Consider the following 16224-nt stretch of genomic DNA (forward strand, 5'->3'; position numbering starts at 1 on the left):
TTATGTCTGTCAAGACCCTGCTTCTTGATGAGGTCATGTGCTGAGGTTCTGGGTGGACATGAATGTTGGGGGGATACTGTTCAACTCAATTCAAGTGACCAAACCCAAAGCCTCTTACTCACTGGCCCGGGGTGCCGCGGAGCCACACAGCCCTGCCTCCTTTACCCTTCACCTGCACCTCACCTGTGAGGGCAAAGGACTCCTTCTCCCCTGCTTGTTGGGGAAGCAAGGTCCTTTCTGGACCCTGGGTGTGCTCCTCGGTCAGCAGTTAAAGCTGCTCATCCCTCCTTACTGGCCCCTCCACCGTGGCTCTACTCAGGCCCTGTGTCAGCCGCTGGGCCGCCCTGCCTGACCTCTGTTCTAGTGGCTGCTTCTTACTTCTGGTCCCTGCAGAGGCTTCGTGGAGGAGGCAGCACTGTGCATGGAGCATCCGTGGGTCCAGGTGGGGCTGCTTCATGGAGGCTTTGCCCATGGAGCTGGGGAGGAAGTGTCTCTGGTAGCCGGGGTACTTCCCACTGCTCAGTTGGAGAGTGGGGTGCCTGCGGGTCATGAGCTGAGGGATGAGGGTGAGAAGAGGGCAGGGCATGCAGGGAGGGGCAGGTGGGTGGCTGGAGAGCTGGCAGGTCCCTGGTGGGACTGTGATGGGTTCTTGGGCACCTGGCAGGATTCCTCTTCCTGCTTTCAAGGGACAGAGGGCTTGGCAAACACAGGTGGGCAGAGGCGCTCAGCGTGGGGAGGAAGCTGAGGTCACTGCCGTGTGGGGAAGACCCCAAGGGACTGCAAACCGTGGAGAGCCAGCGGACAGTGTTTGAGGGCCGCTGTGGACCAGCTGTTCCTTTGTGTATGGTGGTAAAGTATATGGAACATCAAATTGACCGTTTTAACCATTTTTCAGCGTGCAGTTCAGTGAAATTAAGTACATTCACACGGTGTGTGAGCATCCCCACCATCCATCTCTAGAATTTTCTCATCCTCCCAAACTGAAACTCTGTCCTCCTTAAACACTCACCTGCCACTCCCCCCACCCCCAGCCCCTGGCCCCTGGTACCTGCCATCCACTTTCTGCCTCAGTGGCTGTGACTCCTCTATGGACCTCACGTAAGTGGGATCACACAATGCTTGTCTTCCTGTGTCCAGCTTGTTTCAGTGACCGTCGTGTCCTTGAGATTCCTCCACGTCATACGTAGTGGGTGTCAGAACCTCCTTCCTTTTGAAGACTCAGTCACGTTCTGTCATATGGATGGACCCCGTAGTGCATAGCTGTTGACTCAGTTGATGGACGTTTGGGTAAACGCTTCATTTTTTTCAGTCGTTCAGTTCCGTTCGGAAGCACAGCACGCCAGGCCTCCCATCCATCACCAACTCCTGGAGTTTACCCAAACTCAACTCCATTGAGTTGGTGATGCCATCCAACCATCTTATCCTCTGTCATCCCCTTTCTCCTCCTGCCCTCAATCCTTCCCAGCATCAGTGTCTTTTCAAATGAGTCAGTTCTTCACATCAGGTGGCCAAAATATTGGAGTTTCAGCTTCAGCGTCAGTCCTTCCCATGAAGGACTGATTTCCTTTAGGACGGACTGGTTGGATCTCCTTGCAGTCCAAGGGATTCTCAAGAGTTTTCTCCAACACCACAGTTCAAAAGCATCAATTCTTTAGCACTCAGCTTTCTTTATAGTCCAACTCTCACATCCATACATGACCACTGGCAAAACCATAGCGTCAACCAGACTGACAGACGTTATGGGTGGCTATTTCTATCTGTATTCACGTAGAGAGATATCGGGGTTGGGAGACTTGAGCTTAGTCCCCTGGCAATGCGACTGAGGCAGGGTTTGGGAAAGGCAGGCACACTTTCAGCAGGCCCGGGGGTGGAATTCTCTTTGGCAGGAGGGGAGCCGATGGGTGGGGGAAGAGAGATGAAGACGGCATCTGGCCCACAGTGCAGGTCTTGCTGGTGTCCTTTGTGGCCCTCCTTCCTGTGTGCCCAGAGATAGAGAGGGGCTGAGGGTGGTGGGGGGGTCACCCAGGAGGAGGAAGAGAGGGGTTGGGGGGCCATCCAGGAGGAGGAAGAGAGGAGATGGGCCTAGGAGGCCAGAGTCTCATAGTGACTGTCTTTGGTGGGGAGGGGTGAGTAGGGAGGGGTTACAGCCTCTGTAGACGAAGAAAGAGAAGCTCAGAGAGACTGAGTCCCCGAGTCGCTCAGGTAGTAACTGGGGGCTGGGGGGTGCTGCTCAGGGCTCCCTGTCACCCCAAGTGGCCCTGGTGAGCTCTTTGAAGCCAGTTCAGCTCCCGCTTGGCCCTGGCTCAGGTGGGTCAGGCTCTGGGCAGGGGGACCGGAGGAGGGGGGGCCTTCGCCCCTCCCTGCAGAGTCTGGTGACCGACCCAGCCCCCACAGCACCTGTCCTCCTCGGGTACACATCCTGCCCGGGGCCCAGACCCAGACGCTGGCTTCTCCCAGCTCCCTGTCTCCTCTTACAGGCGCGGGGGCTGAGCCAAGGCGGGGCCTCGCCGGGGAGTGGACAGGGCTCTCTGCCCGAGTGAGTGGCCCAGCTGGAGTGTATATATAACTCTGAGCTCAGGCCAGCGTGTGGGATGGGCCCCAGGCCCAGGGGGATGGGGAGAGGGATCTGCTGCCAAGCTGACTCAGACCTCGGGCTGCTCACCGCCCTCTTCGGCTCCCGGACCCACTCTTGCCACCCTCTGTGCCCCCGCCCGACCTGAGCCCTGGGCACCCTGGAGGGCTCCCTCCCTCCCCCGCTAACCCCCCACCCTGCATCCAGAGGCCTCAACCTGGCTTCCAGGTGGGCAGCTGGCTTCTCAGGCAGGAAGAACAAAATGCCCAGAGGAATATTTGAGACCTGGAGTCTCTGAGGATGGGGGTTCAAGCCTGCCCCCAGCCCAGCCCACGCACACCCAGAGCAGGGCTACCGATTAGGGTCAGACAGATGTGCAGGTGACACTCGGGTGCAGGGACCTGTCTATGCCGAGCCTCCCCTGGGCCGGGGCTCCCCTTCCCCAGCTCACAGCAGCCTTTGTTTTTGCCCCGTCATGGTGTGACCCTCACCCTGGCGCTGCTGGTCACTCTGACCTCCTTGCCCAGCCTGGCTCTGGCCCCATGGGCAGGTGGCGGGAGGTGAGTCTGGCCCCAGTGGCCTCACTCTCCCTCCGGCTGCTGTCTTGCTCCTGTCCTTCCTTCTCTCTGCCCACCAGGCCCCTCGCCTTCTTGGACTCGGCTCCGAATCTCCCAAGTGTCTGCCCTCCCCGCCACCCCTCTTTCTCCCGGGTCTCCCTGGGTGCCTTGTGGCCTGTTAGCTGTCGCGTGGTTCTTATCCAGCACCTGCCTCTTATCCAGGACCAGGCCAGGCTGGGGCCGTGGTCTCTGTTCTCGCCAGCTTCATGGTTGAGGGAGATGCCGGAGGAACATCTTTTTAAAGAAAATGGATGGCACTTATGTTGGGTAGAGGAGTCAGCCTGGGGCTGGCTTACCTTGGGAGCTTTCTGGGAGGAAGTGGAGCTTGGCTGGGTGGAGGAGGGCTGAAGGGAGTGATCCTTGGCCCAGAGGTGGAGACTAGCCGTGTGGGTTTGGGGGTATCCCTGGGGATCTGGGCAAAGCACTGTGATCCGGGCCCATCTGAGATGCATGCATGCTAAGTTGCTTTAGTTGTGTCTGACTCTTTGAGACTCACCAGGCTCCTCTGTCCATGGGATTCTCCAGGTAAGAATACTGGAGTGGGTGACCATGCCCTCCTCCAGGGCATCTTACCCACTCAGGGATGAACCTGCGTCTCGTAGGTCTCCTGCATTGGCGGGCGGGTTCTTTACTATTAGCGCTGCCTGGGAAGCCCTCATCAGAGGTGAATCACTAGCTTGCAAGAGGCAGGGCATGGGCTGGACCTGGGTGGGGCTCTGGTCACTGCAGGGACGGCACAGGTCAGGAAGCCTCAGACCACTTCTGCCCGCTTCCTTGTGATCTTGGACCCTCCGCCGCCCTGTGCTGTGTGTCTCCCTCATCCGGCCCGGGGCCTTGGCCTCCTGTGTCTGGAGGCTTGACGATGGGCACCTCTGCCCACATCCACTCTGTCCAGGGGCCTCTTCTCAGCTTCAGTTTCCCTATTTGAGAAATGGGGAGAGTAATAATACTACCTTTGGGGGGGTTAGTTTTATTTATTACTCATATATTTTCATTTTATTGCTCATATATTACACATATACTCACATTACTCATATGAACAGCCAACTCATCATATATTTTATTGTGGGAAAATACACAGAACTTAACATGTACCATTCTGACCCTTTTTAAGTGCGCAGCTCAGCGGCATTAAGCACATGCACAGTGTCGGGCAACCACCCTCACGGACATCTCCAGAACTTTTTCCTTCTTCCCAACAGAAACTGTACCCATTAAATAGTAACTCCCGTTCCTCCCTCCCCCCAGGCCCTGATGGCCTCTAATCTATTTTCTGTCTTGATGAATTTGCCTATTCTGGGTACAGCTATGACAAACCTAGGCAGTGTATTAAACACAGAGCTATCACTTTGCCAACCAACATCTGCATAGTCAAAGCTATGGTTTTTCCAGTAGTCAGGTGTGGATGGGAGAGTTGGACCATAAATAAAGCTGAGTGCTGAAGAATTGATGCTTTCAAACTGTGGTGCTGGAGAAGACTCTTGAGAGTCCCTTGGACAGCAAAGACATCAAACTAGTCAATCCTAAAGGAAACCCACTCTGAATATTCATTGGAAGGACTGATGCTGAACCTGAAGCTCCAATACTTTTGCTGCCTGATGCAAAGAGCCAACTTATTAAAAAAGACCCTGATGCTGGGAAAGATTGAGGGCAGGAGGAGAAGGGGGTGACATAGAGATAAGATGGTTGGATGGCATCACTGACTCAATGGACATGAGTCTGAGCAAACTCCGAGAGATAATGAAGGACAGGGAAGTCTGTCTACAGAGTTGCAAAGAGTTGGGCATGACCTAGTGACTAAACAATAGCAACAACATTTTGTGTACCTCACAGTAGTGGAATCATACAGTCCTTGCCCTTCTGTGTCTCAAGTATTTCTCTCAGGACAGCACCTTCAAGGTTCATCCATGTTGCAGCCTGGGTCAGAACTTCGTTCTTTTTTTTTTTTTTAAATTGCTGAATAATTCCATTGAATTCCATTGTATGGCTGGACCACATCTTATTGATCCATTTAAGCTACTAATTTATGTGTGGGTATTTCTGCCTTCCAGATATTGTGAATAGTGTACACATGGGTGTACAGATAGCTCTTTAAGACCCGCTTTCAGTTATTCGGGGTGTGCACCTAGAGATGGAATTGCTGGATCGTATGCTGATTCTGTTTAACTTTTTGAGGAGCTACCAGACCATCTCCCACAGTGGCTGCACCAGTTCACATTCTACCAGCAACGTACAAGTGTTTCAATTTCTTCACATCCTTGGCAATACTTATTTTTCATTTTTCCCCAATAGCCATTCTAGCGGGTGTGAGGTGGTATCTCATGGTTTCATTTGCATTTCCCTAAGGTTAGCGATGTTGAGCACCTTTTCACGCTCTTGTTGAAAGAAGGCATGGTCTTGGGTGTCACTGCCGGGCCTAGAGGTGCCCAGTGAACAATGTGGGCTGCAGCACTTGAGGGGGGACCCCTTCCCTGCCTTGGAGGAGCTCAGATGACTTGAGCCCAGGGAGCCACAGAGCCTGTGCACCAGGCCTGGAGGCGGGAGTGGGCATGCCCCCCTGGCGGTGGCCTTGAAGATGGGGTTGGATTTCACCAGAAGTCCCAGAGCCCTCCAGGGACAATGGTGGTGACAGCTTGGATGTCAGGCCTGAAAAGTGTCTTCTCCACAAATAGCCTTCTCCTCCAGCTGCAGGTGTTTATAGCTTCAGTTGACCCCTGGCCAGAGCAGCCCCCAGGCCAGGCCATGTGCATGGCGGGGGGGAAGGGGTGGCCTCCTCCGCAGCCACCCCCTGCAAGAGTGAAATGTCAGCTCCTCTAAAGAGCTCCCTCCCTGTGAGGACTCTGCTGAATATCTCCCTTTGCTTCATGCCCTTTTCAATTTTGAAAACTAGTTTTCAGTTCAGTTCAGTCACTCAGTCGTGTCCGACTCTTTGCCACCCCATGGACTGCAGCACGCCAGGCTTCCCTGTCCATCACCAACTCCCAGAGCTTGCTCAAATTCATGTCCATCGAGTCGGCGATGCCATCCAAACATCTCATTCTCTGTCATCCCCTTCTCCCATCCTCAGTCTTTCCCAGCATCAAGGTTTTTCCAGTGAGCCAGTTCTTCACATCAGGTAGCCAAAGTATTGGAGTTTCAGCTTCAGTATCAGTCCTTCCAGTGCATACTCAGGACTGATTTCCTTTATGATGGACTGGTTTGATCTCCTTGCTGTCCAAGGGGCTCTCAAGAGTCTTCTCCAGCACTACAGTTCAAAAGCATCAACTCTTCAGCCTGTAGCATTCTTTATGGTCCAACTCTCACATCCATACGTGACTACTGGAAAAACCATAGCTTTGACTAGAAAACTAGTTCTAACAGGACTGTATTATCAATATTAGCAAAAACAACTGTCTTTTCGACCTTTCTTAATGGACATAAACTTTGAACATGTTGATGGCCCGGGGGGAGGGCTGGTGCAGGGAGGGGATGAGACACACAAGAGACCTGTCCCAGATAGGATTTGCAGATGGGATAAAGGTTCATGTGTGACTGAGGAAAAGCCTGGGGTGACTGGCAGAATACGTGTGACTCCGGCTGTGGGCTTCAGAGTAGGGGGTGGTCACTTGGTGTGGCCTCTGCATTGGGAGCGCCCCACCTTTAGCCTGAGGGTCAATCCCTATGGCCATCTTCGCCCATGGATGGTGGGGTCATGGGTGTGAGCTGGGTGGGGGCTTTGGGCACATGTTCTCTGACACAAGGGCCACCTTCTGGTGGGGTGTCCTTTCCAGCCCCACCCAGACTCTCTCTGGGGTTGGCCAAGGTCACTGCCAGACTGCAATGCCCAGCTGCCCAGCTGGCCTCCACTTGGTCCAAGCTTGCCTCCTGCTGCCCCAGTCTGTGATCTCAGCCCCTAGAGAGGGTTTGCATCTGGTGGCAGAGCTGGGACAGGGTGCAGGTCTCTTATCTTCCCACCGGCTCATCTGGATTTCCTACTACGCTCCCTCTGCTGTTGCTTTTCTCCGCTGCCTTCTCTGTGGCTTCGCAGCTCTGCACACTCCCTGTCTCTCTCTGCTGCCCAGGCTCCGGGGTCCTCCTGGCGTCCCATAAGCTCAGGCACGTTGGCTCTCACATCTCTGGGGGCCACTGTCCAGGAGAGACTGTAAGCAGTGGGGCGGGCTCTTGGTCCAGATTGTTGTCTGTCCCTGCAGGGCCCGGGCAGGGTCAGGGCAAGGGACAGCGAGCCATCACTAAGGACTTACTTCACGCAGAGGCCTGGGGTGGCGGTGGGGGAACTGGTTCAGAGAGGTGGAGTAGAATGGTCTCGGGCAACTCCCAGACCATCCGTGGGGAAAAGAAGCCATTGTGAAGCCCTGGGTGTGGCCTTAGAAAACGGATGTTCCATGGCCCTGGGTCAGTAATAAACCATGTGACTTTGAATAAATCACATCCCCTCTCTGGGCCTTAGTTTCTTCTCACTTAGGCTACACAGGACCCCTGGGGCCACCTGGTCGGTCCTCTCACTCTCATGTTAAAGAGAAGTTAAGAGAGAGGCTCTAGGGACTTCGCTGCGTGGTCCAGTGAATAGGACTCCCTGCTCCGAATGTGGTGGATGCAGGTTCGATCCCTGGTCAGGGAGCTAAGATCTCGCATGCCGCATGGTGTGGCCAAAACAAAACAAAACAAAGAGAGACAGAGAGAACCAGACTGCCTGGATCTGAATCTCAACCACTTGCTGGCCTCTGACGTAAACAAGCTTGTAAACCTCTCTGTACCTCGATCTCCCTGCAGCTGGAATGGAAGATAGAACAGCTGCTACAGGAGGGCAAAAGTGTGAATGCGTATAGAGCAGTTACCGTCTTCACTCTGTGTTTGTACAGATGCCTGTTTGCTCCACAAGTGTTCATTACTATTGCTATTATCACAAGAGTGAAAGGAACTACAGCAGTTCCCTATGTCTGTATAAAGTCTGGAGTCTGGATCAGGTGCCAGCTGGTCTGGAGGCAGTAGAACGGCCGGGTTGACCTCGGGAGATCCTCAGGGTGCAGGAAGGAAGCTGCTTGTCCCCCTCGGTTCCAGACACCCAGAGAAACCTGGGGCTCCACGGCCACCCCAGGATCCTCCACTGCTGACCAGCACAAGGAGCCTGGCTGGGGTACGGTCTGAGAGGGGCCGGCCAGGGAGAGGAGGGCGAATCTCCCCGGAAGGAGAGAAGCACAACTTGAAAAGCACAAAGACGGCCGAGCCAGCCTTGGACCCCTGGGTCTGGCTCCTCTGGCCCTACTGCTGGCCCAGGGCCAGGAGGCCTGTCTGGAGGCAGAGCTCCTGGACCCTGTAGCAGAGACACAGGTGGTTCTAGAGCTGGGTAGGGCTCTGTCTTCAGGACCTGGGGGGTCTCTGTGATGTGGGGAGAAACGGTCTCAGCCAGGGGTGGGCAGGGGCCTCCTGGCTGCTGTTTAACAGGGCTTCCCAAGTGATGCAGTGGTAGAGGATCCACCTGTCATACAGGAGACGCAAGTTCGATCTCCGGGTTGGGAAGATTCCCTGGAGGAGGGCATGGCAACCCACTCCAGTATTCTTGCCTGGGAAACCCCATGGACAGAGGAGCCTGGTGGGCTGCAGTCTGTGGGGTCGCACAGAGTTGGACATGACTGAGCACACACAGCAGTGAAGGATGTGCCACTATGTCCAGGCCAGGAGGCCCTCCCAGGCTGGGAGTGGCCTCCCACAGTTGGAGCACCTTCTTTGCCAGGCCCTGAGCCGCTTTCAAGTGGCTGAGCCAGGACTCGAACCCAGGCGTTAACCCTCCATCTGCTGGTGCCCACCTGGGTGAGATGCTCCATCTGCCTGCACTTCTGTGGGGCATGTGCATTTCCAGTGAAGTCAGTGAGGCTCACGCTTCAGGGCCCTCACCTGCCTGGGCCCCTTCCAGGTGCCTAAAGTTTTAATTTATTTATGTTTAAAATTCCTTTTATTTATTTGGCCGCACTGTGTGGCTTGCAAGATCGTAATTCCCCGACCAGGGGTTGAACCTGGGCCCTAGCAGTGAAGAGTCGACTCATTGGAAAAGTCCCTGATCCCGGGACAGATTGAAGGTGAGAGGAGAAGGGGGCAACAGAGGATGAGATGGTTGGATGACATCACCGACTTGATGGACCTGAGTTTGAGCAAACTCAGGGAGACAGTGAAGGACAGGGAAGCCTGGCGTGCGGTAGTCCATGGGGTTGCAAAGAGTCGAACACCACTGAGCGACTGAACAACAGCAGCTATCAGTGAAAGCATGGAGTCCTAACCATGGGAGTTCCCGAAACTTTTTAGTTTTAATTAAAAGTTTAAAATAACTTTATTGAAATCTGATTGGCGTGCAATAAACGACAAGTACTTGAAGTGGACAGTTTGGTAGGTGAAGAGTCCACGTGTCCATGTGTCCACCTGTGGAGCCGTGACCACCATCAAGAGAAGGAGCCACCCTCACCTCCAGCAGGTCTGAACCTAGTTCTGTGTTTGTTTCTAATTTCCTTTTCTCAAAGAAAGCCCCCCAGTTTTCAGATGCTTCAGGCCCCATGGAAATCTGGATTTGCTTCTGTCCTGAGTGAAGAGGAACTAAAAAGCCTCTTGATGAAAGTGAAAGAGGAGAGTGAAAAAGTTGGCTTAAAGCTCTACATTCAGAAAATGAAGATCATGGCATCCGGTCCCATCGCTTCATGGGAAATAGATGGGGAAACAGTGGAAACAGTGTCAGACTTTATTTTTCTGGGCTCCAAAATCACTGTAGATGGTGACTGCAGCCATGAAATTATAAGACGCTTACTCCTTGGAAAGAAAGTTATGACCAACCTAGATAGCATATTGAAAAGCAGAGACATTACTTTGCCAACAAAGGTCCGTCTAGTCAAGGCTATGGTTTTTCCTGTGGTCATGTATGGATGTGAGAGTTGGACTGTGAAGAAGGCTGAGCACCGAAGAATTGATGCTTTTGAACTGTGGTGTTGGAGAAGACTCTTGAGAGTCCCTTGGACTGCAAGGAGATCCAACCAGTCCATTCTGAAGGAGATCAACCCTGGGATTTCTTTGGAAGGAATGATGCTAAAGCTGAAACTCCAATACTTTGGCCACCTCATGCGAAGAGTTGACTCATTGGAAAAGACTGATGCTGGGAGGGATTGGGGGCCGGAGGAGAAGGGGACGGCAGAGGATGAGATGGCTGGATGGCATCACTGACTCAATGGACGTGAGTCTGGGTGAACTCCGGGAGTTGGTGATGGACAGGGAGGTCCGGCGTGCTGCGATTCATGGGGTCACAAAGAGTCGGACACGACTGAGCAACTGAACTGAACTGAACTGAGAGGCTCAAATGAGACCAGGCTAGGAGAGCACTTTGAGAACAATGCCAGACTCATCGAAGGTGGATTATCTGCATATTTGTTTCTTCTTTAATTATTTTTTCTATTTGTAATTGGAGGATAATTGCTTTATAGTGTTGTGTTGGTTTCTACCTTACAACAATGTGTATCAGCCATAAAAAATATTTTTTTGGATGTGGACCTGTTTTTTAAAGTCTTATTGAATTTGTTACAATGTTGCTTCTCCTTTAGGTGGGGTTTTTTGCTTGTGAGGCATGTGGGATCTTAGCTCCCCTGACCAGGGATCAAAACCACACCTTCCTGCGTTGGAGGGAAAGAAGTCTTAACCACTGGACTACCGGGAAAGTCCCCTATTTGCACTTAAAATTTAACTCACTTTTTCTGCAGAAGATGTGACCAGTATCGGGTCATTCATTTAGCAGCATTTACTGAGTGCGCGCTCTGTGCAGCACTTTTCCTAGTTTTAGGTATAAACAGGAGATTTCCTCCTGTTGGGAGTCGGGGGTAGACGGGCAGTTGGGGGGTTTGGGGAACCCAAAGCTAAACACCCAGCTTTCAGTGGGGTGTTTAGGGAACACGTCCCCCCTCTAGTGGCAGCTGAGCCAAAGTTGCCTTTGGGACGTGAAGGTGAGGGAGTGGGCCTCGAGGGTCTCTGAGCAGAGGACAGGACATACAAAGACCCTGAGGTGGGAAGGCCTGGCACATCCAGCAAAAGCTCAGAGCCTCAAAGGTTGGTGGTGTGGGGTGAGGGACGGACTGAGCTGGGGATAGGTGGACAGATCCTGGGGGAGCCTCTGGGCTGTTGTAGGGATTTGGACACTTTCTAGGCAGGCAGGTGGGAGCCCCTGGAGGGGGCTTGAGTTTTAATAGCAGCACAGTGGCTGCTGTGTAGAGAATGGACTCAGAGCAGGGAATTCAGCCAGGGAAGGTGGTAGCTTGAACTGTGATGGTGATGGTTGGGGGAGAAGGGGCTGGATTCCAACCTAGTTTGAAAACAGAGTCATCAGCTTTTGCTGGCAGACTTGTTCATTCATTTGACACAGAGATGCCAGGACTGGGGATGCAGACCCGAAGGGAGGTGCGGTCCCCTCCTCTGTGATGCTAAGAATCTAGCGGGAAAAGAGACACAGAAGTGATGGGCTGCTGCCCTTACGAGGGCTGGGCTGGAGCAGCAGGAGAACCGGATCCCGGATGCTGACCAAAGGGTCCCCATCGGCTCCCCCACTGCCGGCACCATGCCCACTGGCACCTCGCTTAGCCTAGGGGCCCCAAGAACCTCCACCCTGTCTGCCCTCTGTCCCTGAACTGTTGGCAGTGGGCTCTTCTTGTGGGCCGGGAGCTTGTTTGATTAACAGGGAGACTGAGCTCCAGAGAGCTGTGGTCGAGCCAGAGTTCAGGTCTGTTCCCAAGTCTGTACAATCTGGACACATTTGAATGATGAGCCTATGGCCGTCAGGACCCAGGTTTTAGATGAGGAGGCCGTGTGAGGGTCCGGAGGGAAGTGAGCAGTGAGCCCCCAGAGCTTGTCTGTGGAGCTGCCAGGTTGCAACCTGGCTCCTCGACTCCCAGCCCGTGACCGCGTCTCTGCTGTTCACAGCTGCAGCATGACTGCCTCTGGTTAGATGTGGAGTAGGACTGTCACGCGTCCATTGGACTGCCTGCAGAATACCTTCCCCTGGGAAGCTTTGAGAAGGGGCGTGGTGCTGGACCGTGGGCTTAGCGAGATCAGCTCACAGGCAGTGTCCCCAGGGTCTGGACCTCCCCCTCTTTCCCTGACACAGACAGGTTTGTGCTCCCAGGCTGGCGAGTCTTCCTGGCAGACAAGACCTCCTGAGGGCGGCTCTTGATTCAGCCTTGGCAGTGGGGAGAGGTCAGCTGGGGGACCCGCGTGGCCTTGGCTGGGTGCCCTGGTTACCACCCAGGTGGCGGGTGGCCCGCTCGTTTCGCTGCCCCCCTGCATCAGCAGCTTCTCACCCCCCACAGGCCTCCTGGCTCAGCCAGGCCTAGAGGACTGGGCTGGCTGGCGACTGTGCCCATAGGTGGAGAAAGGAGGTCATCACTCCTGCTCAAACCCTCTCACCCTCTGTCTCCTCCAGTGCCCTTCTTTATGGTCTAATCCTACCAGTGGTCAGTGAAGCTCAAGCTCACCTGGCCACCCAGCCTGATCTGGCACCTCGTCCTCTGAGCATGCGGCGTGGGCCCCATTGGCTGCAGGCACTGGGCCGTCGTCTGGCCGCACGGGTGGTGAGCTCCTGGAAGGCAGGGAGCCCTCATCCTGATCTCATTTATGACCAGAGAGGACATGGGGTCTTGCAGCATCTCCTCCAGGAGGCTGGGCCAGCAGGAAGCACTCCGGTGACCTGGTGATGGTCTAGCAGGACCATGGAGCTGTGTCTGGGTCAGGGCCGCGGGTTCCCCTCCAGAGATGCTCCTTGCGTCCCACGTGCCCTCTGCTGCCCACAGACAAGACAGACACCCTGTCTGGTCCTGCTCTTTCGTGGAGGTGGTGGGGACCGAGGGAGCTGTCTGGAGCCAGGGCCAAGGCAGGGAGGCCCTAGGGGAGGCATGAGCAGAGATGGCTGCCAGGCTGCAGTGAGGGAAGGCTCCGGCGCGGGGCGGGGGTTCCAAGCTGTGTGCCCACCAGCCGAAGACCCATGGCCCTGTCACCATGTCCTCAGGTTACCATCCCCCAGCGAGGCCTTGGCTCCTTCCTGCTACCTGGAGACCCCTGGGATCCAAGGAGGGTGGCGGGGGGGAAGGGGCCTGCAGAATCATCACCCCAAGTGCCGGACAGGTGGGCAGAGGTGAGGGCTGGGTCCCTCGGGCCCTCCCACTGAGAGGCTGCTGTGTCTCTGCAGGTCGGAATGAGCTGATCGCCCGCTACATCAAGCTCCGGACAGGGAAGACCCGCACCAGGAAGCAGGTAGGCCCTGGCGCGGGTGCCCTGGAACCAACGGTGGCTCCCGGAGTGGGCTTGGCCCTCTGCAGGGCCGGATGTGGGCTCTGGGGGCCAACTCAGGAGGGGTCCTCCACTGGGTGTACCCCAGACGGTCGGTTTCCCTGGGGTCCCCACCACCGTCGCTGGGAGGAGAGAGACCCCTCCCCTGCTTCTCCTGGCCAGCAGGAAGACCGCACTTCTGTTTAGCTGGGAGGGCGGAACCGAGGGCCCATCAGTGATGGATCGTTCATTCATTCATTCATTCAGTCTGTGATGTGGATGGGGGGCTGTGGCGGATGGGGTGCTGGGGGGAACCCGTGGGGAACGGCCTTCGGGGAGAAGGCAGGAACAGGAGTCCCTTTTCCTGCCTCAGGTGTCCAGCCACATCCAAGTGCTGGCTCGGCGAAAAGCCCGTGAGATCCAGGCCAAGCTAAAGGTAAGACAGGGGTGGCAGTGGGAGCACAGGCCCAGGGCTTGGGAGGGCTGGCCTCTGGGACTTTGGGCTCATTTCCCAGGAGGAAAAGTCTTTCTGTGGGTTTCGGGACTGCCTGCAGAGCCAGCGGGCTTCAGGGTGCTGAGGAAAGTGGGGTTCAGCCTGTAACCCTGTAAGCCCCATCCAGCAGAGGACAGTGACCACTGACTGGCAGCCATGTGCGTGTGTGTGTGTGAACAGCCAGGTTCAGCATCCTGGGAGGCACAGTCCAGTCTCCTGCTGTGCACTCCAACCACCATCCCCCCCACCAAACCCCAACCACCAAACCCCAGCTCAGAGGGACAGTGCACGCCCCGAATCCCATGGCTAGGGCGACAGGATTGACCTCCAGGCCCCTTTCCTTGAGGACCCCTCAGCCCCTTACTGTCTGAGGGTGGCGGGACCTGGGAGGCACTGCTGGGGAGTGGGGTTCCATGCTGGAGGAGGGGCTGGTGGAATTCTTCCCACCCCACTCTCTGGGACTGGAGGTTCCTGTCCCTCCCTGGATCAGCCCCACCTTTCAGGCCTGGACAGGTGACTGTTTGAGGGGGCCAGCCCTGGTGGGAACCCCCTCCGCATGGGACTCAGGCCTTCTGGACCCCAGAGCCAGGGCCCCTTGGGTGACTACTCCTCCCATGGAGGAGCCAGCATTTGGGCCTTAGACCAGACCAGTGAATCCATGGACATTAAACAATTTTTTTTTAATTTTAATTTTCTTGACTGTACTGTGCGGCTTGTAGGGTCTTAGCTCCCCGACCAGCAACTGAACCTGGGTCCTCGACAGTGAAAGCGCAGAGTCCCAACCACTGGACCACCAGGGAACTCCCCACAGACATTTTTTAAAGCGGTGGAAGCCTTTCTGTTTTTCTTCCTAACTGAATTATCACTGATATGATGTCAGAGGAGCTGCTGTGGTCAAAGTTAAGTTGGCGAGGAGCGGGCTAGGGACCCCTCCTCTATGTCCCTCTCTAGCCCCACGACTCTCGAACCTGAAAGCATACGAGAACCCAGTTTCAAAGCCCCTGGGCTAGAGGACCACAGAGGACCCCTCTGGGACTGCGGCCCATGACCCTGACACTGGAGCCTGGAAGGCGTGGGTGGGAGGCCACAGGAGGCTGCCCCCGCTGCCCACCGAGCTCCATTCCTCCTGCATCAGCCCAGCTGTCCCCGCCCCCCACAGCTGCGGCCCAGCCCTCGCCCCTTTGCCCCCAGGACAGCTGGTTGGCCACAGCTGCTGGTTCCTCCCTCTCAGGCTGGCACATGTACCCGGACATCCTCAGTCCTGGCGCCCACTTGCTCCCCACTCCACTCTCTGGCCGCCCTGTGACTCCCTGGGGCCCAGCGGGGGACCTGATGGAGAGTGGGGTGTCCAGGCTTCTGTTAAGAGCTGTAGAGGGGAGCTGTTGATTCCCGAGGGGCCCGGCTGTATGGCCCATGTGTGCTGGAGGGACTGAACCTGTCCCTGTCAATAGACTCTGATGAGGGGCCAGGAACAGCCTCAGTGGGCTGCCAGACAGGCTTCAAGGGGAGCCATGGGTCCTTTAAGTAATATACACATTTTCCTGCATATGCACTTAGGGGAGAATTTGGTCTGAGGATTTTACCATATTCTCCAAGGGGTCTGGGGCCCAGTGCAGTTAAGCTACCCCTGGGTAGCAAGGTCAGGTGGAAATCTTTGGGTCACTGGCCTGGCTTTGCCCGTGGGCACTTGGCTGGGTCAACCACCTCAAGCTCCAGCCAGCTTCCCCGCCTATAAATGACAGGGTTAATCAAGGTGCTGTCTGAGGTCCCCTCCAACCTCAAAATTCAGTACCAGGTCATTGATGTCACCCCCCCACTCCCCCCGATTGCTGTTCCACTTGCTGGTCCCCAGCTGTTCATTAGGCCAGCTATGAGAAAGGAGCACAGGTCTCTGACCTCTGGTTGGAGCCATCCAGCCTCCCACTGCCGTTGTTAACAGGGGTCTGTTAACAGACCCTGTTCCTGGGGTGCTGCCCCACCCATGTCCTGGAGGGAGCAAGCCTGGGCGATGCTCCTGAGACCCCCAGAGTCCTTGAAGAGAGGCAGCCTGATACTTTGGTTAACAGGGATCACCTCAGAGCAGGATTCAAGATTGGCCCCAAAAGGACAATGGGCTGGGGTGCCCACCACTCAGCGTGGCCTCTTGCACCCTCCGTGCTGAAGATGGGGTTGCCCTCAGGTCCTGACCTGCCCCCTCCTCGGTCTGCTCAGCCCCTGGGCCTGCAGAGGTCAGAGGTCATGAATGGCCTGTCCTGGACCCG

General features: G+C 55.6%; 1 protein-coding gene across 1 annotated transcript in view; it reads left to right on the forward strand.

Annotated features, from left to right (window-relative positions):
• Nucleotides 1-16224, forward strand: part of TEAD4 (TEA domain transcription factor 4) — a 63099-nt gene that overhangs the window by 33189 nt on the left and 13686 nt on the right. The window contains exons 2-3 of the mRNA XM_044940972.2: nt 13391-13455; nt 13844-13906. The gene's annotated coding sequence lies outside the window, so the exon portion shown is untranslated. The remainder of the gene's footprint in view (nt 1-13390; nt 13456-13843; nt 13907-16224) is intronic.

The sequence above is a fragment of the Bubalus bubalis genome, chromosome 4 (genome assembly GCF_019923935.1).
Source record: "Bubalus bubalis isolate 160015118507 breed Murrah chromosome 4, NDDB_SH_1, whole genome shotgun sequence".
NCBI classification, from domain to species: Eukaryota; Metazoa; Chordata; class Mammalia; order Artiodactyla; family Bovidae; genus Bubalus; species Bubalus bubalis.